Here is a 27,327-nt window from a genome sequence, read left to right as displayed (position 1 = left end):
CCTTTTCCCAGAGAGAATGCTTGCCAATAATCAAACACCACCCACCTTCCTGGAGTACCTGACATGCCAGCCACTGGCAGGTGGCTGGGGGTCGGGTGGACAAGTGTACTTTACTACTCCTGCAAGACCCCTGCCCATCAAGAGCCTGTCTCGCTACCAGTTGGCTACTCAGCCCAATCAACTATGGCCATAGCCTCCCAAGGCAAGCATCCCAACATTGTTCTAGTTGCAAGCAACATGCACTGTGAGACCTATCTGGTATCTGGAAACCTACTAGATATTCTAACAGAGGATTACTATATGAAGTTCCCTTAGTAGCAGTAGCAGTAGATTTTCCTCTGAGCATGGCTCAGAGGAAACTCGCCCAGTAAAATTGAAGTCAGAATCTGATAGTAGGCTGCTGACTCAAGTAACTATATCTATAGATATACCATACAATTTGCTGATTTCTAAAGGAACGCCCAGAGAAATGACTGTATTCAGACTATGTCCTATTCCTGACTAAGCCCCACCACCATCTCTGTATACTACAACTATAGCTCTCTGTATCCTCTAATTAGTTGTTGTAGTAGCAGCAGCAGCAGCTCAATGTCACAGCCGGGATTTCTATATAATACAGAAATTACCCTTTTGGGTCCAGGCTGACTTCCATGCTGTCTCAGTGACTACAGTGTGATTGACTGCTGTAAAACAGCAAATAAACAGCAAAAAACTTACAAACAGCTACTCAAATAGATCTACTCCCAAAGCCAGCAGTTTACTGAAGAGTTAATGCGTATCTACTGCAGCTTATAACATTATAATACAGAAAAGCCATGAATATCTTGTAAATTATATCCTTATAAACGGTGAGTAGTGATGTCATCAGTTATAAACGGTGAGTAGTGATGTAATTTCTGTCACATGACTCACTAAAATTTGTGTATTATAATAAATAAAGTACCCCCAGTTGTAAAATATGAGGATATTATAAGTTACCTCGGAGTTCCATGACCTGTATAAAAACACTCGGCCTTCGGCCTCGTGTTTTATATGGTCATGAAACTCCTCGGTAACTTATAATATCCTTATATTTTACAAGAGGGGGTACTTTATTCACTATATATTACATAGAGAGCTCTGCCTCTTGGTTCTACCTATTTAGAAGATAAGGAAGTGAACTGCTTCTTCCCCTGACATCACATCCCTCTCTGACTCCACCCCTGGGCCTGGCCATCTCCTGCTTTAACCCATTCCTTCTCACCTACACACAGCTACATATTATTCTGCCCATCTCTAGTAAAGGACTCAGCGGGCAGCACTCCACTTAAAACGCCTTTATTATACACAAACAGGGCAACAAGGACAGAGCAACGTTTCGAGCACTCATGGCTCTTTGTCAAGCTCATGTGATTCTGCCCATCTCTAACCTATACCAGTGTTATCTGGCCGCTGATCATTCGGATCCCTTGTCATGCAGCCCCTGCGCTTATAGCTCCAAGGCTTTCCGTTCAGTAAAGAGTAATAATATCTTAGTTTAGATCAACTACAAGCCACTGTTTTATTATTACAAAGAAAAAGGAAATCATTTTTAAAAATTTGGATTGTTTGACTATAATGGAATCTATGGGAGACGGCATTTCCTTAACTCAGAGCTTTCTGGATATCAGGTTTCCAGATGACCGACCCCTTACCGGTATATAGAAGAAGCATTTATTTGTGTTTATTTTATTTTAACCTCTTCATCCCATGTTTAAAACACAGGCTGAGAATAAGACAAAATCAATGTACTGTAACGTAATGTACAGTAGGTGCTGGTACTTTTGGTACTGAAGAAGTACTGCAGTGTAACAATTTTTTAAAAAAAAACAAACAGTAAAATTCACTCTATGCTTGACTTCTGAAACACACCTATGCAATTTTTTTGTTTTCCTTACTTAAAGTAACAAACATGGATGCCACAACAAGCTAAGATAATAATCACGTCTTTGAAGATGGTGGATATCTGATTTGCCAAAGCCAGCTGGCTCTTCTTGAAAGGTATACTAAATGTATACTTTGATACAAGTTTACTGAGCAAGCATCGTACTGTACTTCCTGGCAGGATCCCCAAAGTAAATTAATCTGAGTGCCTGTGCAAGCAACAAACTCAAATATTGGCAGTTTGATATGGTATGCTGAGGCTCAATTTGTAACAAATTTAACCTGTTTGTGCGTTTCAAGTTTCCTAAAAAGATGGCACTTACAAACAGAAGTAAGCTTAACTATTCCCAGTTGCCAACACAAATGTAAGGAGGACTGCTTAGATTAATTTGTTAACAACAAGAAAATTTTGTTTTCTGCGGCTGATTGTTTTTTAGCCAATTCATACAGTAATTACCTGCACCTAAAGTTATATAATTGCATGTCCCTTGCACATGTGGATTGTAACTGCACATGCATTTCATTATGCATGTGCAAATTGCTCTGTAATAAATGGAAATCCTTTAAAAAAAACTGTATGGTAAAAAAATATATATATAGTTTTCTTGAATTCGTAATGGCAAGTTCGGGGGGCACAAGTTCTTAATATTCTGTAGGGCCTGCTTCCGCCTTTAGTATTATTAGACTTACCCCATGAAAGGTTAACATTATGCTACCATAAAACTATTATTTAAAAAGGATGCTAACTTTTTTTTTTTTAAACCAATTTTAGCGTTGGTCCTTTATGGGTCTATGTGTATCAACTGGGAATATAAAATGTAAAGCTTGGAACCCAAGAGTTTTATAGGGCCGAGTGAAAGCATGTGTTCCATTAACATATACTTTCATTATTGCCATAAAGCTATTTATGGGCTTATTATTACCATTTTGCATTAATGCAATATTTAATTACAAAGAATGTTCCCCGGCATAAATGTTTTCTGCTATACATATCATGTATATACTGTATATTCATGTTTCAGGGATTAGATTTACATTTAAATATTAGAACAATTTATCAGAAGTGTCATCTGTATTTCATTAAAAACACTGTAAACTTAATGAATGACTGAATGGAATTTATATATGTTTAAACTGTATGCAAAGGAAAACTCCCTTTAGTTATATAAAAGCTACTTTTGGTTTAGCACCAAAAGTTCAGTGACCAGCTATTGTTACAAGTTATATTTTTCATTAAAGTTGGTAAACTTTGGAGAAAATAATGCCAATTAGTGATGGGCGAATTTATTCGCCAGGCGCGAATTAGAGGCGAATTTACGAGATTCGCCGCCAGCGAATAAATTTGCGAAACACCCACGAAAATTCGCGGCAAAAATTCGCCGGCGTCAAAAAATTTTCTTCCGAAAAAACAGACGCCGGCGTCAAAAAACGGGCGCCGGCGTCAAAAATGAGACGCCGGCGCCGTTTCGCAAATTTTTCGCTGTTTCGCGAATTTCTCTAATTTTTGGGCGAAGCGAAACGGCGCAAATTCGCCCATCATTAATGTCAATATACACAGCAAGTTTTTTGTGTAAAAACTCAATACTATAGCCCCTCAAATCTGGCTGCCCAGCACTTAGGGACATATTATAAAGATTTGCAAAATTATTTACACAACAAAAACTGTGTGAAAAGTGGTGTAAAGTAAATAGTGTGCAGATAAAATATCATAGTTGTCTTTAAGAACAAGTTACATGGTCACACATTCCACTGCAAAGAGCCAAACACAGGACTAAAGCTACCATGCAGTAAACAGAGTTCTGGTGAATAGGGGGGCTAGGGCCACGGGGTCAGCTATGTGGTACCTAGTCATTGTGCCATCTGTCACAAGCAGTTGGGCATGAGAGAGCTGAGCACTGTGCTCCCTGAAGTTTTTTTGCAAGTTTTTGTGCAATTTACACTACCTCAGACCTTCTACCACTAATACTACGCACCTTCTCTCAAATGTGAACATTTAGGGGGTTATCTATTAAAATATGAATACCAAAAACTCGAAAACTTTACATTTTTTTTTACTATAAAATCTGAATTTAAGTGGAAAGAAAAAAAGTCTGGATTCAAAAATCCGGCATCTCAGACCTACCAAGGTTGTATTTAAGTCAATGGGAGAGGTCCCTATTCTATTTGGAAGTTTCTGTGGTCTGCGCTGGAATTAGCCCCCAAAGTCTGACTATTTTGGACTTTGCAGGGAAAAATCTGAAAAATTCGGGCTTTTATGGAAAAAGCTTGAAAAGATCTAGAGATTCGGAAAAACTCATAGGATTTGCATTTTTACTCAATTTTTAAGTGTTTGTCTCCAATCTGATTAAATCATGCTTTTTTAAAATAATAAATAAGGACCAATCATGGATTCTAGTTTGGTCAGACATTTTCATAAAAATCTGGATTTTGATAAATACGGCCCCCTATATCTGTACATAATCAATTTAATAAAACAAAAGCCCATGGTATACTGTAGCTTTCACTACTGTTTAGGAAAGCCATCCTCTTCAAGCTTGTACAAAGTCTTCCCACGTCACTTATTACTCTTTTCATCATAAAAACCAGGTATATTTGTTTTACAAGATATGCCTTTCATAAATAATGATGGCTATTCTTTCCAATATCCTTTTTTGTGGAGATGACCTCTTAAAGAATGTTTGTTTGTCTATCCCCACTACAGATGTCAAACATCCAAAGTTATGTTCTCCAAGCTGAAAAAGTATTCCCATTTTGAAAACATGATTTATGGTTTTGGACACACCATACTGCAAAATCACCTGGCCTGCAAATTCTGCAGGTAAGTTGTAGTGGCTACCCTCTGCCATGTGTATTTTCTAGAAAGACTGGTGGCTATACTTATGATTGGAATGGCTGCATGCTTTGAGGATTATAAGGCATTATAAGTGGTGATGTTCAGTCTTAAAGGCATTGTACTACAAACGCTTCCTAACACACTATTGATCTCCCTAACTGATGTCTGGTTAAAACTTAGGGGTCCATTTACTAAAGTAAAAAAAAATTGTCTATAGCCCATTATAGCTGAGAATATTCTTGTGACAAAATTAACGCAGCTTGCATGTTTACTAAAGTGCGATGAGACAATGAGTCTTGAGATAAGTGGCGTTAATTATGGGGGGGACCTTTATCAAGATCCCTGCGAGGACCGAAACGTTGATCTAATAAAATAAGTTTTATCTTGACAAATCCCAGTGTGCTTCAGCTGTCTACATGGATATATATTTTTTTCTGTATAGTACCTGGTTCCTTGTTCCAGTAAGTGTGTGCCATAGCCTTTCTACATATATATATATATATATATATATATATATATATATATATATATATATATATATATATATATATATATATATATATATATATATATATATCTGTGTGGCGCCGGCACAACTTGTAAAATAGGTGTACTATGCCTGGGTGCTATCAGCATGAAGAGTCCATAGATATCCTTGTAAGAAGGTGAGCATCACAGGTCTTAGAAGGAATAAGTGTGAATTTATTTAGCAAAAAAGTTGCTAAATAAATTCACACTTATTCCTTCTAAGACCTGTGAGTGCTCGCCTTCTTAATCGTATATAAACATATATATATATATATATATATATATATATATATATATATATATATATATATATATATATATATATATATATATATATATATATATATATATATATATATATATATATAAATGAGTTTATATAAAATAGTATTTATTACCAGTTTATAGTGTATTATTAAATATACTTATTGCCAATTAAGTACAATATTTTACCATTATATTAATCATTTATGAATAAATTCACTAAAAATACATTTATAAAGATCATTCTTTCCCAGTGCAATCACTAATTTTCACTGCTTATGGTTAAAAAACTGACTATACTCCTCTTTTACTATACAATTTCTGTCTTTTTTCACATAACTTCAATTTCTGGGTGGAGATAAAAGTTGTCGACAATTTTGTCTATATTTGACGACAATTCTAGCAATAATGTTTAGTAAACTTTGGGAGACAACTTACGCAGCATGAATGCGATAAAAATAATTAATATAAATGTTTTGCCAGAATATTCTCAATGACAGAAGTGCTCGCACTTTAGTAAACTTGCTTTTGCAAATTTTCTGGTGTTTTTTCTGGTGGTGGCTATTACCCCTGCTTATAGCTCAAATCAGATATCAAATATGTAGTTGAAGGCCATATCATGCCGTGAATGTGGCCCTCTCCCAACTGATCTGCACAGATCCCCTTATGATCAGATTGTTGACCCTGGCGCCAGTGTTCCAAGCATCCCAATGAGGCCCACAAATCACTGGAGACTTTGCCAGATTTGCCAGCTTGATTGGGCATCTTTAGATTATGATGCTAAATATGAATAGTGTGATTCAGTTGTGGCCCTGTAATCCCAACCCGTAATAAAAAATCTACTGAGGATGTTATGAGCTTATACGTTTCTTGCAAACTTTAATATTTAAGTTAATTAACTTTGTAGTTACATGTACCCCATCTTTAATTCTGAACTTTATATGTAAGCTCATTATATATGCAAATGTTTTGTATTGATGAGTGCCAAGCATTGTTCATTTATCATATAAGGGGCACACATGGAAGCCCCGCTTCCTCATTTATCTGTAATTTGCAATGATTTTTACTCAGTATGAATTCTGCCATCAATGCTGCCAGGGGTCCTAGACAGCAGATTTTTTTTTCTTTTAAATAATAGCTATAGTGCAAATGTCCTAAAATTAACCCTCTCGGCCTGTCGTCCTTATGATGGATATTATAGAATAATATCCAATTCCAAACTAGTTTACCACTTTGTTGCAGTGGTTTGGTAGTGAAATACGCTGGAATTTTAACTAAAACTATTTGGTAAGCCATAGCTGCCAATTTTTAGAAGAAAAAAAAAAATTCAGGGAAACTTTGCTGGAGTACATGACAACATCTATATGACTCATCAGCCATACTGGACATGTATACTGGGTATGACTAGTATGTATCATGTTTCTTTACCTACAGCTAAGAAAGTGAGAGCAGACATTGAGAACTACAGTCTGTTCACAGAAAAATGTAAATGCTTCTGAGCAGTAGCCAATTTCAGAAACCTGAAACATGAACACGAATAGTATTCACAATTTAGGACTGTCCTTGGGAATTAGGGACTGCAGGCAACTACCGTTCCTGCACAGTAATAACTTATATTAGCATTACAGTAAGCACAAAGGATGAGCTACAGCTAATTTTTAAAATTAAAATAAAAAAATTACACAAGCGATCCTTATGCCAGTAGTTTGTACAGATTGTAGGGGAAAAGGGGGATTTCATATAAGGGTCTTTTTCATAATGTTTCATAATTTGGATTACTGCAACCTTCCTAAAAAATACATTTAAACATTACGAGGCCTCTTAAACCTCACATTTTTCTGGTGGAGTTCTTATAAAAATCTAGAATTTGAGAGGCAAAAAACCTAGAATTTTTTGAGGTTCTGAAGCTGCTAAGAATTTAAATCTGAAAATACTCCAGTTAAACCTGTCGAAATCATGTAGAATTTAATGGCAGATGGTCCCTTTAATAATTGGAACATGTTTTTACATTCATGATTTTTGATTTTGACAGTTTCAGGCTGTTTGTTTTGGTTTTCGTTCGATAATCTGCTAAATTCGAGTTTTCCTGGCAACAATTCTATAAAGTTGAGTTTTCGGAGTGACAATTTGAAAAAGTTGCACAGTTCGAATTGATGCTCAATTTTGTTGCAACTTTTTGTGGCACCTATTGTTTTAGAGAAGCTTTATTGATAAATTAAGGGGATTCAGGTTTGAGAGTTGGTTTTATAGAGAAATGTGTTCAAGATATAACCTTGGTGAACAGGTTATTTGACGTGCACCCATACCCTGGAAAAGTAAACTATAAAGTAAGTGCGGTTTGCTTGGAATTTTCAATAGATGGGAGAAACAGGACAATTCAAAAACTAAAAAAAAAAAAAAAAATAATACCAAAAGTTAAAGGAGAACTAAGTCTAAAATAGAATAATGCTAGATATGCTGTATTTTGTATAATAAATATAAACATGAATTTACTGCACTTGAAGCCTAATTAAACAAGTGATTTATGCTTTCAAAGTTGGCCACAGGGCGTTGTGACTATGTTAAACCATCTTTCCAAGACCAAGACCATGTACATGCTCAGTGTGGTCTGGGCTGCAGTTGGGAGGCTAAGCTTAGGGATCATCCTAAATGATTAAAACAGCACAAGTCAAATAATTTCTGCCATAGAAGCCTATACAACAAGACTGATAATAATCTGAATATGCAGACTGCACTGGGCCTGCAGATATGAATTTCTACATGGTCCCTGGCTGCGCTACAGGGCAACAAACAAAGCTGCTCTAGTTCTGGAAAGTAAGATGGGGGGGCTAGTTCTGAAAAGTAAGACTTTTAAAAGTATGATCGTTTCTCTGCTGAGCAGCTAGGGACCGTCTGAAGTTTCCTATCAGCAGCTAATGAAGGGGGAATTTCACTGCATACAATTTAGGTTTCTTAAAAATGGTACACATTTTTGAATTAAAGTATAATGCAGATAGATTTCTTTTTCATTAAAGGAAGTAAAAATAGGATTTTATTTTTTGCCTTTATATCCCCTTTAAATGTGAACAACTGCTTTATGATTATTTAGTAGGTAGTTGGGGTAATAGATGTAAAAACAAAATCCAGTTGGTCCATGTATCAAAATTATCACTTCTTTATGCAAACCCAACAGAAGTTTCCAAACCTGCCCGCTTCATAAGACAATCAATGTTTATTGTACAAAGATATACGTCGAAATTACCCTCCTAACATAAATGTATCAAGTACATGTATATTCAAATTAAGTCATATGGCTGCCAAAAGACTGAAATAAACCTTTTTCTGCAATTGCTTTTCCCAAGGTAGGTTCCTCTGCTTCATATCCTTTAGTTCCAGCCCTGATGGCTGCAAGAACAGTTTGGAGCTGTAGTCCCCTGAACTGTGTAATTTGAGACCTCGGAGCCTACCATTTACACAAGATCAGCCATGATAATGATCCAAGGAATGGGTTCGAGGGTTTCCTGCTTTGTGGTATTCATCAGGCAAGTTACCAAACTGTGCAGAATCAAACACAGTGTTTGGTGACTTCCTGAAGTTTGTTTTAGGGGAACAGTTATAGAGTGGTTGTTCTAAGCTTCTCCCTTTTTAACAAGTGAGCTCCAGTGTCCTTACAGTCAAGAGACAGATGTTTAATACTTAATCTGGCACTGGTCAAAAAGATACATTTTCGAGGTAGTAATTCCTGGCAATGACCCCTTAGCTCCACCTTATAGACTAGCACCTCTGCCTCGAAGCCACTCCTAAAATGAAAATGTCTTTTTACAGAGGTAAGCCTTTGCAGCTACTAAAATAAATACTGATTTAAACTTAGATTTCATTTTTTCAAAGCTCTTTTCACAACCCCAAAGACTCATTTGTCAGCTCAGTTCATTTTCCCCAGCCCTGTGTAAATCTGTGTGTGTAGGAAAACATTTAGCTTATTCTACAGTGCTGAACTTTTGCACCGAAGGCACCTTCCCAGTCAGTTTCCTCCCACCCAAGTAAATAGAAAAAACACAAATGCTTTGCTTGTCAGGCTGTGCATTAACCCAAGCAGTAAAAGGCAAGGCTTTGCGGTTTAAAAACAACAACACGTGCTGGTGCAGACATGGTGGGTGCTGTGGCTGTGCCCTACCTACAGCTGGGGGAAGTTTGCAGCTGCCAGAGATTAATGGGGCTGCATGGGAAACCATAAGTCACCCACACTGCTCCCTACGCAACCCCCTGGCAGCCTGGGAGGTGTTCTTAGTTGCAGCAATAAAATTAGCTGGAAAACTACTCCTTCTTATTGGAAAGAAAAAGTACTTCTGTGATCTTTTGGAAAGGTATCATGTGATGAACATGAAAGTCTGACACTGAAACCTTGTTAGCCTAAGCATTTCATACAGAAAAAAATTGGAATTTATTATAATTTTCCCCTTTCCAAAGTCTAATATTTCAAGGTTAGTGTGACATAAACCATAATCCAGTGGCCTTCTCTTGTCACGACACCTGTATGACTGGAACTATTCATTGGGGTACTTGGATTTACTGCTGTGGATTTGCATTTCAGGAACTACATTGGCTTCAAATATAACTTTTTAAAGTGAATAGTATTGTGTGGCAGTGGCTTTATTTGTTTTGTGTGTTTCTTTGCCTCTTGATTGACCTCCCATGCTCTTCTATTGAATAATCCTAGGAAGGACCATCAACAACAATTCAAAGAAAAAAAAAGTATGTATTTATAGTATTTATAGAGGCATATACAATCTTCTAGGCAGTTACAGAGGCTCATTGCCTCTGTTATAACAGCCCAAGCAGAATGTATAGTGCAAAACTTTGGGGTCCATTTACCACAAATCACTAACATTTTTTATGTTTCTAAAAAGCTCTAACTATTCAGAATTTATTAGTGAAAAATCGTGAAAACAAAACTTTGCCAAGTAAAAGTTGTCAATGATAGAGCTGATCTTATTGAGCCATTTCAACTCCAATCAGAATTTTATTATTATTATTAGAAGTTTTGGTATTTTTTTTGGCTACAAATTGTCAGCAACACTCAAATTTTCTAGTATTTGTATTTCTTAGCGCATTGCTCAGTGCTTTTTTTTTTCGTTCATATATATTCAGATATTTTAATACATTCAATGACAATTGTGGTTTTAGAGTTAGTGAGTTTAGTTGTGGTTTCAAAAACCTCTAAAACCATAAAAAATTTGAACTTTAATAAATAAGTCTCCACATATGCCCCCACTTAGTGGAGAAATGTCCTCCACTTTAAAAATGGTGGAGATTTCTCTACAGATTTTGAGGCTTATTAATCAACATTCTCATTTTAGTGGTTTTAGAGGTTTTTGAAACCACAACTGAACTCACTTTCTCTAAAACCACAAATGTCATTGCATTTATTAAAAGCTCAGAATATAAAAAGTATAAATAAAAAAAGTACTGAACGGTGCACTTAAAAATATGAATACCTGAAAAACCTCTAAAAATTTGACAACTCCTAGCAAAACAAAAAAATGAAAACCACTGAATTCATCAAAAACGATCCAATAAGATCAATATCATAGATCATCCAAAATAAACACTGATTTGGGATGTCAAATACCATTGAAAGCTTTGGGCATGATTTTTAGGGGTTTTATTTTTTTCCCTGTTAATTTGAAATATTGGTATTGATCTATAGCTATAAAATGTATGCTTCCCAATGAAGATCAGTCACAATTTGATCAGTGCAAATCAAATTTCAAATCAGTCAAATCACATTTGTTATTTAGGATAATATAATATATTCCACAATAATTATGGATTATAAATTTAGTAGTTAGTTCAGCTAAATTGCTGATATTAAATCAATAACAAGAGGTTCTTCATTCCAGAATAAATATATTAATATGGTAAGGATATACTAAATATAGCAAGAAATTCAATTAAAAAGAGAACAGAAAACATGGACAAAAAGCAGTGCAATATTTATTCATCATGTCAATGATCTATACATACTGTATATATGCATTCATAAATAATGCAAGATTCACATAGTATGCTATATGGTATTTTGCATAACAATAGAATTTATTCGCCTTCTTCTCGGGGGACACAATTAAATTTTGGTACTGGCTTAGAATTAAATATTCACTTTAATTATTACTGACTATTGTAGCAGAACATTTTAACTTATAAAGGGGTTCAAGAAGACCCACCATATGCAGAATAGGGAACCAATGATCTAGAGGCTGATTGAAACACAGAATTCCTTTGTTTTGAGTTGGCTTGTTCTTCCAGAAAAAAAAATTGACTGGCTTACAGTATCATGACTGTTATGGCTATTGCCTATGGATCATGTAGACATTTTCAACAATTGGATATAAAATTGGCCACTCAAGGGTCCATTTACTAACAATCAAAAAAGAAGAAAACCTCTAATGCAAAGATTTGCCAAGTAAAAGTTGTCAAGGTGCTATAGAAGTCAATGGGAGCTGCTGATCTGATTGGACCACTTTTAATCAATTCGGACTTTTAGAGGTTTTCTGATATTTTTTCACAAGGAATAGTTTGAGAGACTCAAATTTTTAGCATTCGTGTTTTATAGCACATTATTCAGTTGTTTTTTTTGTTCATACTTTTTTTTACGCTCTTTTAATGACATTTGTGGTTTTAGAGAAAGTGAGTTCAGTCGTGGTTTCAAAAACATCTAAAACCACTAAAATGATTAATAAGCCTCTAAATCTGTAGAAATCCCCACCATTTTTAAAGTGGAGGACTTTCATGTCAGTATTGAATGGTCTGGTTACATCACTCTAATGGTAGGAACCCAGAATAACCTTTCTGAACAATCAAAACAGCTTTTTTGTATAGATACTACTGTTGGCTAAGGACTAGTAATGGCCTAAAAATGCTGTGTTCCATTAAAACCTGGCTACTCTATTTATGCAATTTGGGCATTCATATGTTAAATTACTTTTATTATTATGTATTTATAAAGCACCAACATATTCTGCAGTGATGGGTAGCGATGGGTGAATCTGTGCAGTTTTTACTGCGTAATTTGTGGCAAAAAAATTGCGAAACGCATTGAAGTCAATGGGCATCAAAATAATTTTGATGCATGTCAAATTTAAAGCGAGCAACAATTTTATACGAAGTAGATATAGAAAGTACCTGGAGAGCAGACTTTGTCTTTAAAATATCATAATTTTATTTGCAAATAGTGCACAGCTTTCTGCAAATAAAGATTTGATATTTTAAAGACAAAAGTGTGCTCTCCGGGTACTATCTACTGTATATCTACTCGGAATTTCTTGCCCTCTGGCACGGGGATTGCAGTCTGTTGAGAAGCACGTATACATGGATTTACACAATAAGGACAATCTTGTATTGACTTGACGCTCAACTATTTGGTCCAAATGCATTAAAGTCAATGGGCATACAAATAATTTTGATGAAAGACAAATTTTTATGTGCGCTTCTTGATCTGAATTCTTTCTGTACTACGGTTCCTTTGCCTGCCCAGAACTCTCTCCCTGGTCCTCTCACTATAAGACCTGGTGGCACCTGAGTAGCGGCATGCTCCTTTTAAAGTGAAAGGTGGTTGTTAGAGGCAAAAGACTGAGCCAAGCCTGGGACCTTGGGGATTGTTCTGGGTTTGGGATACCTATCATAACACAGACCTGCCGAGGTTTTATATAGGTCAATGGGAGAGGTCCCTATAGTATTTGAAAGTTTCTGTGGTCTTCGCTGAAGTTAACCTGAAAATCTAATTATTTTGATTTTTTTTTTTGACAAAAAATTTGAAAAATGTGGGCTTTTTGAGTTTTTGCACGATTTTATCAAATTTGACCCTGATCTGATTAAATCATGCATTTTAAATAATAAATCGTGGATTCTAGTTTGGTCAGACTTTTTTTTATATAAATACGTAAAAATTCAGATTTTTATAAATAAGGCCCCCATGATATTCGAAAAGCTATTTGCTACTTTACATACTCCATGCCAATGTGTATAGAATGCCAATATATTTTGCAATGCTGAGGGGGGGCAAACAGTATGAGAGACTACAAGAAAGGAGTTATAAACTGTGGGACAAGCATTGAAATAATTAAGATGAGACTGAGATAGGAGTGAAACTAACCTGAAATCTATGCATTTTTATTTTAAGGAAGACCTGAGAAATAAAACTGTGCATAACTTGATAATCGTAAAAGGAATTGTAACTGGCAATGAAGAAGTCTACTAAGATGTGTATATGTCTTTACTCACAATGAGGGTTTGGCACTGAATTAGTACACATTAGGTATATTTCCAAGTATAATGTAAAGGCACACAACTTGCTTGATTTTTGTACTGCACTTCTAAGCATCTTATTAATTATGTAACAGGGAGAGGGATATGTGGCTATCTAACTACAGGCCATGAAATATGCACTGTTCCTCTAATACACTGTAGGGAAACTTGTTTATAAAGTATTTAGTATTGGTTTTTATAATGCACTGTTGACAACAGGAGACCACAGAGCTCAAATATCAATCTTAGCTTGGCCTGGGTTATTAAAGAAAATCTTTAAGAGCTCTGTGACAAATATCACTTATGCAGCATCACTTTAGTAAAGGAACATTTGCTCCAGAAGCCTATTATTTTAGGACTGTTCGAAATGCATCTTGTTGCCAAATGCCAACACTGCAGATGAATCGTTGTCCCAAAGGTAACTCTGTGGCTGCCACTACTTCTGCTGATAGCCAGGTGATGGAATTCAGTATTCCTCTTCTGTTACCTCCCATCACCTTACCATCTCATCCGGATCCCCTTGAGAGAGATTAAATGGAGAGTGCTAAGATTTTAGCTAATGCAGCTTGCTGGGATCTGCCAGGCTAGAAGGCTGGGTAAGCCTAATAGTCTGTTGGGTGGATGTACCTATGCCAAAAGGAGTCATTAAAAATGTACACTGACTGTTCATAATAATAATAATGTAATTTTAATCTGCCTCTATATTTCTTCTAAAACATTTTATTTAACTGTAATCTTAAAAGTGTTCTAACCTGTAGATACATTTTGTTTTGCTAACATTTAAAGGGATAATATTTTCTTTTGCTCTGTTTCACACAAGGTCCATGAACTAATCATTATGCTGTCATTTAGTGTTATGTTAAAACATCTACTGGGGATATTAAGATTACAGTGATATCATTACTAATAGTATCATAGACTAAACAGTGTTCATTTATTATTAACTCTACATGTTTTATTTTATTATATGTACTTGCACATTCCCTGCACCACACCCTCAGGCTCACTTCTTCTGGTAAACTGAATCTACCAAAACCACACAGATATGGACCAAACACCTTGCTGGTAGCAACCTGGTCAGAACCGTATAGCATTAGAGGTATGAGATCTGTTATTCAAAATTCTCAGGACCTAAGGTTTTACATATGAGGGTCCTATCCGTAATTTGGATCTCCATACCTTAGAGGGCACATTTACTTAGCGCGAGTGAAGGATTAAAAGGAAAAAAACTTCGACCACCGAATTGGCTATTTCGACCTTCGACTACGTCTTCGAATCGAACGATTGGACCATTCGATAGTCGAAGTACTGTCTCTTAAAAAAAACTTCGACCACCTACTTCGCCACCCAAGACCTACCGAGCACCAATGTTAGCCTAAGGGGAAGGAGCCCATAGGCTTTCTAGGCAGTTTGGGATCGAAGGAAAATCGTTCGAATCGTTTGATTCATTCAATCAAACGAATTGCGCTAAATCCTTCGACTTCGATATTCGAAGTCGGAGGATTTAACTTCGAGGGTCGAATATCGAGGGTTAATTAACCCTCGATATTCGACCGATAGTAAATGTGTCCCTAAGACTAGTAATAAACTCAAATAAGAATTAATTTTATCTTATTTGGGATCAAGTACAAGGTACTGTTTTATCATTACAGAGTAAAAGATATTTTTAAAAATTACAGTTATTTCATTACAATGTAGTCCAGTGGTCCCCAACCAGTAGCTCGCGAGCAACATGTTGCTCTCCAACCCCTTGGATGTTGCTCTCAGGGTCCTTAAAGCAGGTGCTTATTTTTGAATTCCGAGCTTGAAAGCAAGTTTTGGTTGCATAAAAACTGAGTATAGTGCCAAGTAGAGACTCCTGTAGGCTACCAGTCCACATAGGGGCTACCAAATAGCCAATCACAGCCCTTATTTTGCACCCCAAGGGACTTTTTTATGCTTGTGTTGCTCCCCAACTCTTTTTACATTTGAATGTGTCTCACAGGTAAAAAAGGTTGGGGACCCCTGATGTAGTCTATGGGAGTTGGCCTTGCCATTACTGGGAGCTCTCTAGAAAATGGGTTTCTGGATAATGGACTGCAAGTACAGTGGGCAGAATGCATCTTCCGATGCAAATTGCCCTTCTTTGCCCCACAATTGCTGCCATGTGAGCAGTTGCACAACTGGAAATTGCAGCTTACATTTTCAGATATGGGACCTGAGCAAAGTTTGTGCCTTTTTTTACATTATGGGCATACATGTGCTGCTCTGAGCATCTAAATCTGTGGCCCCAAAGAATTAAGCTACCCCTCCTTGAATTAAAGAAAGGTGTAGTTTCAGGAGTTAATTTCAGATCAGTTTAGTTCTATGATCAATATTAGATATAGAGATGTAGTAAAGAAAGAAAAACAAGTAACTTTCTCTTTTGGTACCACTGATAAAAGCTGCCAATATCCAGGCCATATTGAAATACTTTTGGCCCCTGTGCGGGCCAGATATCTATTGGGAAGTTTTGAAAATCCCTTCGGATGAGAACCCCATCGACCAGTTTATGGAGGCCTCACCTGACAAATCCCCATAGGATCCAGTATGACTCAACAATTGGTTGAAGCTAGAGATCGCCATTAGTGATGGGCGAATTTATTTGCCAGGCGCGAATTTGCGGCGAATAAATTTGCGAAACGGCCACGAAAATTCGTCGGCGTCAAAAAAAAGGATGGCGCCGCATTTTTGCCAGCGAATGGGTGGAGCGAAACGGCGCTAATTCGCCCATCACTAATTGCCATAGTCCGCTAGAGTGAAATTCCGCCACTCTACATTAATTTCTACATTCCATCTACATTGCAATTGGTAAGTGCCAGTTAGTCTGCAAAGGATACATAAAGGTTTAACTGCTGAGACTCAACATTGGTAGGGTTAAGTGAGATGTGCTGTTGTCATGTCAAGCTTTCACATACAGTCTACAAAGTATTAAAACTGTCCAGGTACCTTCAGGTGTCACAGTGGCACCCAGATTTTATAAACATGTATAAAATAATAAACCCACTGAGGCTAAGTTCAGAATGTTTTATTAAAAAAACATTTAATTTCATAGAAATATTTATGTTGTAAAAAAATATTTATATACAACCAGTATAGATCGCTTTAATGGTTACATTACTATGTCTTCATTTATATATTTATCTATTTTATATGCAGCTTGGTATAATACAGTTATATTATAAAAAGTTGGACAGAATGTTGCACAAAATACAAATAAATATATGCAGTAAAGACTAAATAGCATGTTAAAAGTCATGAAGGTTGGATGTCCCTGCCACGTGGAATTTACATTGCACATCCTATTTACCCACTGTGATAAAACACATATTATAGATTAGAGATGATCTCCACTGTACATTATACAATATACAATTAGATATTATTAAATGCAAACAAATGTGATCCACCTTGTAATTTGATTTACATGTAATACAACAGGCATAGTTTAATGCATAGTGTTGTCCTATATGTGTCATCAAATAAGATCCTGTTTGGAAACAAAAGGTGATAACTCTAGCCTAGAACAACAATTGATCAAATAGATTTATACCTGAAAATAAAATCTTCCATTTCTAGGGATAAAAAAAACAGAGTGCTCCACCCAAGCAGATATAATATACAGATGAAACATGAGGTATAGGCAGCACTAGGGAACACACATCATGAATTATTTAAAGTAGGGGAGATACATGGGAGGCAGCAAAACCCACTACCCATGAGCATTCCCATCCTGTAAATTATTTCAGAGACGGTATTTGCACAAACATACGTTGACAATTAAAAAGTAACATTTATTGTCAATGTATAGTATCAAACACAGTCTATAATAAGAAAGGTCCAACGTAGATCTCCTAATCTATGAGCTAAGGAACTAGGAGTGGGTACTTGAAATACACTGCATTCCATGTTTACCAGAGAATGTGTTTACACTGAACAATATTAATGTGTGTATCTCTTCCAATGCTGGTAATTATGGGCTGTAGATGATTAAACTTCCAAACGGTTGCTGCTTACAAATCCATGCTGCCAGGTATGGTGGAGTATTAAGTCAAGAGGTGGAGTAAATGGAAGAAAAAAACCTGTACATTTTGCTTGCCACTGTTCAAATTAATAATTCAAATATAAATGATCACATAAATATATTCTTGTATACACGTATTGTATTAAATATATGATTCATGTTAGTGATGTGCGGGTCAGGGTTTTCCTGACCCGCACCCAACCCTAACCCGCCCTGTTGCAGCCCGCGCCTGCTCGCACCCGCGCTTCCAGGGTCCTTTTATAGACCCGCACCACCCTGCCCCGCCGATGATGTAAAAAAAGGGCATGCAGACTCGAGCCTATAAAATCGGAACCCGGAAGTCGGATCCCGGCATTTGAAGGTGGCGGGGAGAGCAGGAGAAGAGCCACCCGCGAGGAGCAGTGCGAGGTCGAACTGAACCCGCCCTGACCCACGGGTCCTGCGGGTATCGGTATGGCCTGCACACCACTAATTCACGCCCACAATGAGTAAGTCTCTCTTGGATTTAAATAAATACTTACTCAAATTGAACCTGGCCCCAAAGCAAGGCCGGAACTAGGGGTAGGCAGAGTAGGCACGTGCCTAGGGCGCAAAGTTGGGGGGCGCCAGGCACGAACCTGCTCTGTTGCCTACCCCATGTCCGGTCCCCTCTTTCCCCGACTAAGTGTGGCATTTCAGCATCTACTTTGGCTACCGCGCATGCGCTTACTCCGATTCATGCTTCTGCGCATGCGCGCATTACGATCTGCGCTTCTGTACGCTGATGTTCGCGAGCGTGAACATGCGCATGTGCACAAGGTCACCAATTCTCGCATGCGCGCACTCAGCCGGCGCTGTGCCCGGGCAGGTTGCCTAGGGCGCCTGCCTGGTCTGGCCCGGCTCTGCCCCGAAGTTCCCCCTGGGCCTAACTTGAACCATTCAGATTCACTCAGACAGCTTTATTTGAGGTATACAGTCATATAATACAGAGTATTAAATAATAGCTCATACGTTCTGAAAGCTCGTGAGGAGATGGAGGGAACAATTAGCAATACAGCAAGTGACCATTTAACCATTTCTTCTTCCATGGGGCTGATCCAGCAGCATCCAATCATCAGTATTGTTTTAGCATAACTGTCACTATTTCCATCGTAGGGGCAGACTCAGGGTCTCGGAACAATAGCCAAATAAGGTGCATCTACTGTGTCAGGACTCAGTGTTCAGAATGGTATCGGTGCTGTGGGAACGTTTTTAAAACTATATGTGCCTTTCTTGGCCTTGCACTAGGAATACTTGTGACATGAAACAACAGATGTATTCCTTGTTATGTGTAAACATTCTACAACCCTAATAACAGAATGAATGGCCTTTAACCTTGAGCTTCTTCTACAACATAGTAAATTTGTACTAGTATCATGTTCTGTAATCTTTGTTCTTTGATAATAAGCATGTATGGCTTAAATCTAAAACCCTGATATCTACAAATGTCATCAGCTCTTGTTTTCAGTTTGGCTAGCTATCTCATTGAGTCAAGAGAAGAATTTCTCGCTAAGAGCCTGAACGAATATATTAGTTTATGAAGTCAAGCAATGTCACCAGCAATGATCAGATAATTATTTTAGAAGCACTGTGACTTCTTTAATTGCTGTGGGGATTGAAGAGTTGGTTGCTTACAAGTGCACTAATTGGATGGCAGGATATTAACGAGCACCTCAGCGCATTTCATAATGGAATGTGTGAAGACAGGGACCTTTTTTATCTAGCATACCTAATAAAAAGTCACAACTCTCCATTCTCACTTTATCTATTTCCACCCACATTTTTTTGCACCCGTCAAATAGCCCATCCTACGGTGATGTGGTTGTAATTTAATTTAATTAAGTACAAATTAACCAGATGAAATATCATCAAGAGCCACCATTCTCAAGCAAGGGCAAGAGTACCAAGAAGTCTCTGTCAGGGAAGTATAATAATAGATTTTTAAAAGTTTTTAAGAACTGTTTTCTTTTGCAATTTTTTAAATTGTTAATACAGATCATCTTAATGAAATACAGTATACATTATATATTTAGCAAAATGTCATGTGCACATGCCTACTTTATACATTTTTTTTGTTGGAGTGTAATAATGTAGAATGTTGTTTGCATGGTGGGAGGCATTTATTTTTTTTCCTTTACCAAGTATTAGCAGTTTTGGTTTGTGTTATATCATCAATTGACAAACAATCAGAATCAGAGAAACTGAGAGTCATTTACTTGCAGCACAGGGTACAATGCAGAAAATTGATGCATCCTGGTCATGCCTCATGAATACAAAGCAATTAAATGCAGGCAGCTCTGGATTTATAGGGCAAACTCAGGTTTTTAATTCTGGAGCAAACAGACCTTTGCCCCCCCCATGAAAACAAGACGGCCTACATTTAGCAGCTCTGTATTCATGAATAATAGGCAGGGGGGACATATGCATATAATTTTTATTGACAAGGGGACTCCTCAATTGACCCCTCGCCTTCAGCTATCCCCTTGAACCCCATTGTTACATACCATAATGAGACACCAGGAGTCAGAAATTGTGAAAATGACGACAGCATTTATTAACATTTGATTAAATAAATAGGACCTTGCCAGCCTCACGCCAAGGCAAAATTCAAAGCCAGAATTCCAGAAGAGATCGCTACTATGCTCTGCTTCTCCTCGCTTGAGATCAGCACTATGTAATTTTATCCACCGCTGAGATGCCATCCTCTCTACCCAAAGAGAGGATGGCATCTCCTACCATGAGAAAAGTTCAACAGTGTCAAGACCGCCGGGAGCGCGAGGAGTCGCGTCCGCTCCCGGCGGCGAAGAATCCAAGATGGCGGCGCCCAGGCAACCCACGTGGGTTCCGACGCCGGCGCTGTGACGTCAGCGCGGCGCGACGGTCGCAGGCGCGCTGACGCTAGCGCAAGGGCGCCAAATTCAAACATAAAAGGACGCCTGAGGCGCCAAGATGGCGCCCGAAAATAGGATCCTGATTCCTAAGTGATTCCTGGGTTCCCTTGCTGTTTCCCCTGCTTATATCTGCCTGATTCCTTGGTGTGACCCCTTGCCTGGACCTGGACTTCGCTGATACTCTGCCTGTCATTGACCCCCTGCCTGGCCCTGGACTTTGTTTGTATTCCGCCTGCCTTTTGACCTGTGCTTGGACTTTGTTTATTCTCTTGCCTTACCCCTGGATACCACGACCCTGATCCCTCCTGAGGGGCTTCCTCCTAGATCCGGACTACTCCCCAGAGGGGGCTCCCGGCTCCCTGACATTATTTTCGGGCCATGGATCCTTCTGAGGAAGCCACACCTCATGTCGGACGAGCGCTCCGCGGACTGGCATCCCGCATGGAGGACTACGAAAACCAGCAGGTTTGCATTGGGCAAGCACTCGATGTCCTGCTTGCTCAAGTGCCTTCTGCGCCCTCCACTGCTCCACCTGCTGAAAATCCCCCCATGGCGGCAGCCTCTACGAACGCAAGCTACCCGACAGGTGAGCCTCGCATTCCACCTCCCCTTCGCTTCAGTGGGGACCCACAAGCCTGCAGGGGATTTGCCACACAATGCCAAATTCAATTTGAGTTCCAACCCACACAGTTTCCAAGTGAGCGTTCCAAGGTGGGGTATGTGATGTCTCGATTGGAAGGCAAGCCACTGGAGTGGGCAACGTCTCTTTGGGAGAAGAATTCCCCGGTGACTTATGATGTTAAAGACTTTCTCCAAGCTTTTCGCATAGTCTTTGATGCTCCAGGTCGGGTTACGAACGCCCCTGCCCGGCTCCGGCAGGGAAGCCGCAGTGTCAATGAGTACGCTATAGACTTCCGAACACTGATGGCAGAGACTTCCTGGTGTGATGACGCTTACAAGGCCGTATACTACCAAGGCCTATCCATCCGCATCAAAGATGATCTCGTCTCCAGAGAGACTCCTGACACCCTGGAAGGACTGATCGCTCTATCTATTAAGGTGGACACCCGTCTCAGAGAACACCAGGTGGAGAGAGAGCGCAGCAGACGATTTTCTCCCATGTTGGCCCCTCGCTTTCAAAGGCCGTTTCTGCAAGCACCCGCTGTCCCTGTGACTCATGTGTCCACGTCTCCCCTGGAGGAGCCTATGCAAGTAGGAAAAGCTCGCCTCTCCGAGCAGGAAAGACTCCGAAGACGTATGGCAGGTCTCTGTTTGTACTGTGGTGGGCATTCCCATTTTGCCAACGCCTGTCCTGCCAAAGCCAAGAGTTTTGTACCCCGAGGTATGTCTCAGGTTTCTCATGTAGGGGGCATCACTCGAGGGCCTCAGGAGAAGTATCAAGAAAATTCACGCAGACTTCTCCTTCCTTTGCAGATTCACCTGGCAAGTAAGTCTATCTTCGAAAGGGCCTTCCTCGACTCCGGAGCGGATGGCAATTTCATGGACGCCTTCTTTGCCGAACGCATGAAGATTCCCCTGCTTCCATTGTCTTCACCCCTGCGAATTACCGCCATAGATGACAAACCTCTGGAGTTTGAATTCGTCACAATGTTCACGGCGGAACTATCTGTACAAGTTGGGGCGCTGCATCAAGAAAAACTTTCTTTCTTCATCATCCCCTGCCCTTCGACTCCAGTAATATTGGGTCTTCCGTGGTTACGTCTGCATAACCCCACCATAGACTGGTCCACTGGGCAGATCTCTCGTTGGAGTTCATTTTGCCTGCAACATTGCCTTCCGCCAAAACCCCTCGAGAAGGTGAATGTTTCCACTGCGGAACTAAAGACTTTGCCCCCCACTTACGAGGGATTTTCCGATGTGTTTTGTAAAAAGTCGGCAGAGTTTCTTCCCCCACATCGCTCCTACGACTGCCCGGTTGAACTCCTGCCAGGAGCCATGCCCCCCAGAGGGCGCACCTACCCTCTCTCTCCTGCAGAGACTATCGCTATGAAGGAGTACATCCAAGAAAATCTCCAGCGGGGGTTTATCCGCCCTTCTACCTCTCCTGCAGGGGCTGGGTTCTTCTTCGTGGAGAAGAAGGACGGAGGCCTTCGGCCTTGTATAGACTATCGGGGCCTGAATAAGATCACCGTGAAAAACAGGTACCCCCTGCCCCTGATTGCCGAGCTCTTTGACCAGCTGAAAGGGGCAAAGATTTTCTCCAAGTTGGATCTCCGGGGGGCCTACAACCTCATTCGCATCCGGGAGGGTGACGAATGGAAGACGGCATTCAACACTCGGGATGGGCACTATGAATATCTTGTTATGCCCTTCGGCCTATGCAATGCCCCTGCCGTCTTCCAGGAGTTTGTTAATGATGTGTTCCGAGATCTCCTAGGAAGGTTCGTAGTCGTATACTTGGACGACATCCTGATCTTTTCCAAGGACCTTGAAAGTCATCGCTCCCAGGTGAAGGAGGTACTCTCTCGTCTGAGGAAGAACTCTCTCTTCGCCAAGTTGGAGAAGTGTGTCTTCGAGGTATCCAAGATCCCCTTCCTAGGATACATTATCTCTCCAGAGGGATTTGAGATGGACCCCGTGAAAGTGTCGGCCATCCAGGAGTGGCCTCTCCCACTGAGTACCAAGGCAATCCAGAGATTCATCGGATTTGCTAATTATTATCGACAGTTCATCCGGGGGTTCTCTTCCCGCATTGCACCTATCCTGGCCCTCATCCGGAAAGGGGGTAAACCCAGCCTGTGGCCTCCATCTGCCATAGAAGCCTTTCAGTCCTTGAAAGAGGCCTTCACGTCCGTTCCTGTTCTCCGACATCCCAATCCTGCACTACCCTTCTGCATCGAAGTTGATGCTTCTGAAGTCGGAGCCGGAGCTATCCTGTCTCAGAGACACTCCACTGATGGAAAATTGCACCCCTGTGCGTTTTTCTCCAAGAAGTTCTCATCCGCAGAGCAGAACTATGATGTCGGAAATCGAGAACTCTTGGCAGTCAAGCTTGCCCTTGAAGAATGGCGTCACCTCCTGGAGGGCTCTGAAATTCCTGTCCAGATTTTCACAGATCACAAGAATCTGGAGTTTATACAGTCCCTCAAGAGGCTAAATCCCAGACAAGCCAGGTGGGCCCTTTTCTTTTCCCGATTTAACTTTGTTTTGACTTATCGCCCAGGTTCCAAGAATCTGAAGGCCGACGCCTTGTCTCGTAGCTTCACTCCGGTGGACCGTGACCCTGAGAGGCAGGAACCAATCATTCCACCAGTCAAGATCATTGCCTCTCTGTATCCCCAATTTGCCGACCAGATTCTGGCTGGGCAGTCCTCGGCTCCTCAAGATACTCCGATTGGCATGGCCTTCGTCCCTCCAGAACTTCGCCTGGCCATCCTGCAACAAACCCACTGCTCCAGGCAAGCTGGACATCCTGGTCCGGCCAAGACCCTTGAACTCTTGAGGCGCCTAGTCTGGTGGCCTGATATCCGCAAGGATGTAAAGGACTTTGTGGCTGCTTGTAATGTCTGCGCCATTTCTAAGCCTAGCCATTCCCGCCCCAGCGGGTTGTTACAGCCTTTGCCGGTTCCCTCTCGTCCGTGGACGCACCTCTCTATGGACTTTATTGTCGAACTTCCTCCCTCCGGTGGGAATACTGTGATCTGGGTTGTCATAGACCGCTTCAGCAAAATGGCCCATTTCATCCCTTTGAAGAAGTTACCCTCTGCGGTGGAATTATCCCAACTCTTTATTAAGTACATCTTCCGCCTGCATGGTTTCCCGGTGGAGATCGTCTCCGACAGAGGCACCCAGTTCACCGCCAAGTTCTGGCGTTCCCTATGTAAAGACTTGGGAATAACACTTCAATTTTCGTCCGCCTACCACCCGCAGACGAATGGAGCAGCTGAACGTGTGAACCAAGCCTTAGAACAGTTCCTGAGGAACCACGTCTCTCTTTGCCAGGACGATTGGTCGGACCTCCTCCCGTGGGCGGAGTTTGCTCATAATAATGCATGTCATTCCTCCACAGGAAGGTCTCCATTTATGGCGGTGTATGGACAGCACCCTCAAGCCTTTCCTCAGGACTTCGTGTTGTCGGACGTCCCGGCTGCAGATGATCTGGCAGCCCATATGGTTGCTATTTGGGCTGCAACCAAGTCTAATCTGGAGAAGAGTGCTCTAGTCACAAGACTTTCGCGGATCGCCGTAGAAGGCCCTCTCCTCCCTACAAGGTGGGTGATAGTGTCTGGCTCTCTTCCAGGAATATTCGCTTGAAGGTGCCATCTCCCAAGTTGTGTCCGAAGTTCCTGGGTCCGTTCCCCATCTTGGAGATAATTAACCCTGTAGCCATCAGACTTCAACTCCCACCAGAGATGAGAATCCCCAACGTGTTCCACGTCTCCCTGGTGAAGCCCACCGTCTCCAACCGTTTCTCTGGTGTCCAATCTCCTCCTCCTGCCGTCTCTGTGGAGGGTCAACAAGAATTCGAGGTGGAGAGAATCCTTGATTCCAGAATCTCCAGAGGGTCCCTTCAATACCTTATCCATTGGAAGGGCTTTGGCCCCGAAGAATGCTCTTGGGAGGGACACGGTGATGTGCATGCTCCTCGTTTGGTAAGAGACTTCCACTCCAAGTTTCCCCAGAAACCAAGTTCCGGTGGTCCTGAGGCCCCCCGTGAGGGGGGGGGTACTGTCAAGACCGCCGGGAGCGCGAGGAGTCGCGTCCGCTCCCGGCGGCGAAGAATCCAAGATGGCGGTACCCAGGCAACCCACGTGGGTTCCGACGCCGGCGCTGTGACGTCAGCGCGGCGCGACGGTCGCAGGCGCGCTGACGCTAGCGCAAGGGCGCCAAATTCAAACATAAAAGGACGCCTGAGGTGCCAAGATGGCGCCCGAAAATAGGATCCTGATTCCTAAGTGATTCCTGGGTTCCCTTGCTGTTTCCCCTGCTTATATCTGCCTGATTCCTTGGTGTGACCCCTTGCCTGGACCTGGACTTCGCTGATACTCTGCCTGTCATTGACCCCCTGCCTGGCCCTGGACTTTGTTTGTATTCCGCCTGCCTTTTGACCTGTGCTTGGACTTTGTTTATTCTCTTGCCTTACCCCTGGATACCACGACCCTGATCCCTCCTGAGGGGCTTCCTCCTAGATCCGGACTACTCCCCAGAGGGGGCTCCCGGCTCCCTGACAAACAGCCCTGCTGTCGGGTCCTCTGTGTCGATGATAGGAAATCCAAGCAGGCTGTCACCTAGCACAAGCAGTAGTACCGTCGGTATCCATCAACCCACTGTGCAGTCACAGGAGAGAACCTCCTTTTTCCCTTATATAAATTTACCTGTACTCTGGCAAGGTCCTACCTCTGCTGTGACAAATAAAACTTAAAAGAAATTATCATATATCCACTCTTTTGATCCAGAGGAAGGCAAAAAACCCAGCCTGAAGCCACTGCCAATTATGCCTCAAGAGGGAAAAAATTCCTTCCTGACCCCAATGGCGAAAACATTCCCTGGATCAAGCATTTGACATTCATTCATTAAAATTGACTAACATGCAAACTCTCTCATGTTTATACTGTATAACTATACCGAAAACACAATATAACAATACATGCAGGCAGGGCCACCATTAGAAATCACGGGGCCACGTACAACAAAAGTTTTGGGGCCGATAAAAGCTGCTGATCGGTCACTTTAACAGCTTGTCGGGCCATATATGATGCACACTGATGGTTCTCCAATGATGGTTTCTATGACAGAAAAATGGACAGATATAATTTACTCAGGTTTTTAAATCCTGCCAGATAAGGAGAGCATTAAAATGTTGATCAAGTCTTCGTAGGAACTGTATGATCCGATTGCTGAGCCAGTGAAGTACAGGTGGGCCAGACCGCAGCAAAGCCGTGAATTAACTACCTATCCCTTAGTGCAACATACACCCACTCAGGGTCAAAGTAAACTTTCCATACTGTCCTACAGTAATAGGGCACTGGAACACACACATGAGAAATCTGACTGTTGCATTCAGGATGCATTTAACAGAGGGCAAATGTGGGCTAATGAAATATAAATAATAAATTTGGTGGGCAAAACAGCAAAAAAAAAAAAAATCCTCACCCTCAAAGGCTAAACTCCAAGGGAGATTTTGTAGGATACGTTTTGTCAGATATACAAAACACATCCTACAAGTGGGATTCATGGGTTAAAATATAACGGGACTGATACAAAAATATGATGTGTAGACTACATGGTAAATTTTCCATCTGACACAACACGACCATTGGCCATAAAATATGATGGTGTCTGACTGACTTTTTTTTCCATTGGAATATATTGACGGGCCTTTTAATGAAAACTCAGTTTTTTTCCTGTTGAGTTTTTTAGGGGGAAAGCTCAAACTTTTAGAGGGAAAAAAACCTCAAATTTGTTATTTATCCTGCTCCACAGCTGCTAAGATCCCAATCTAAAAATATTCCAGCTGAAACCTGTAGAATCCATGTAAAAGTTAATCATAGATTTTGCTGTAACTTTTTGTAGATATTTCTTGCCTTCATTATCATCGAGGGTTT

At 40.6% G+C, this 27,327-nt stretch overlaps 1 protein-coding gene across 3 annotated transcripts in view; it reads left to right on the top strand.

Annotated features, from left to right (window-relative positions):
• The window catches only part of bnc2.S (basonuclin 2 S homeolog), a 355,235-nt gene that overhangs the window by 121,896 nt on the left and 206,012 nt on the right, over window positions 1-27,327 (top strand). For 2 of the 3 annotated variants that reach the window (XM_018243744.2, XM_018243747.2), the window contains exon 3: window positions 4,604-4,720. The exons of the other annotated variant lie outside the window; for it this stretch is intronic. The gene's annotated coding sequence lies outside the window, so the exon portion shown is untranslated. The remainder of the gene's footprint in view (window positions 1-4,603; window positions 4,721-27,327) is intronic. 3 annotated transcript variants of the gene reach the window in all.

This window comes from Xenopus laevis, chromosome 1S, assembly GCF_017654675.1.
Source record: "Xenopus laevis strain J_2021 chromosome 1S, Xenopus_laevis_v10.1, whole genome shotgun sequence".
Lineage (NCBI taxonomy): Eukaryota > Metazoa > Chordata > Amphibia > Anura > Pipidae > Xenopus > Xenopus laevis.
Note: the sequence above shows the minus strand (reverse complement) of the source record. Positions and strands in the feature narration are given on the sequence as shown.